The following is a 1,038-nucleotide window of genomic DNA, read 5'->3' on the forward strand; positions in this document are numbered from 1 at the left end:
CTCCTCCACCTCCATGGCAGGCCGGCCTGTCCGGCCCGGCTGGGCCCGTCGGCGCCGAGCTGGAGCAGGGGCCGGGGAGGGGCGGGGCGGGGGCCGAGCCGGCGCGGGGGCGGCGCGCGTGCGCGGGCGGGGCGGGGAGGGGGGGGTCTACGCGGGGCGCGGGGCTTCGCGTCGGGGATCTGGGCGGGAGAGGAGTCGGCGTGCCGGCGGCTCGCGGGGCGAGGGAAGAGGAAGTGGGCATCCTTAGCGATGGAGAAACACGGAAACGGCTGCCACTCGGATCCCCGGCCCTGCTTGGGGCCGGAACGCGATTACCCGGCCACCTGGTGTCGGCTCGGCATTGTTTGTCCCTTTGTACAAATCGGGGGGTTGGGGGCGTTCCAGAGCCTTCGGAGAGGAGGGCTGGCCAGCCTTTCTTTCCAGCACCACCCGGCGCTAGCTGGGGGGGGGGCGGGGGGTCACAGGTAAACACATTCTTGCAAAGCCAGGAGATTCATTTGCAAGTAGAAATATGCACGAGGTACAAAGGAAATACGAAAGAGCCAAGGTTAAGAGCCAAGGTTAAGCCGTGAACCGGGAGGTGACGGGTGCCAAGGTGTTCCTAGAATAAGTAGCATTTGCCAGGCGGGAAAGGTGGAGGGAGAGGAGGCAGAGGGAGTCGCTACCTTAAGTCCCCTCATTCCTGCGCCTCCTGAGGTTGGTTTTAACAGTGCCTGGTATTCCCTTGTCCAGGCCATGACCTTCAATACATTGTGCACAGAACACGTGAACAGCTATTTTATCTAGGCTTTCACATCTACGAGAGTGAGATAGGCCTAAGTTTTCTTCTCTTCCTACTCTCCCTGTTTGCATTTCGCATTAAGATCATAGCAGCTTAGCAAAATGAGTTGAAAGTGTTTGGTATAACTCTCCTTTAAACCGTCTGGATTGCCTTGTCTTGTCGGGCAAACCCCTGTATTACAGAGATAGAAATATCAGATATATATTTATGGCTTCGTGTATTTTTACTTGTATGTTTTTAAAAATGTTTCTATTTTA

This window comes from Suricata suricatta, chromosome 8 (genome assembly GCF_006229205.1).
Source record: "Suricata suricatta isolate VVHF042 chromosome 8, meerkat_22Aug2017_6uvM2_HiC, whole genome shotgun sequence".
NCBI classification, from domain to species: Eukaryota; Metazoa; Chordata; class Mammalia; order Carnivora; family Herpestidae; genus Suricata; species Suricata suricatta.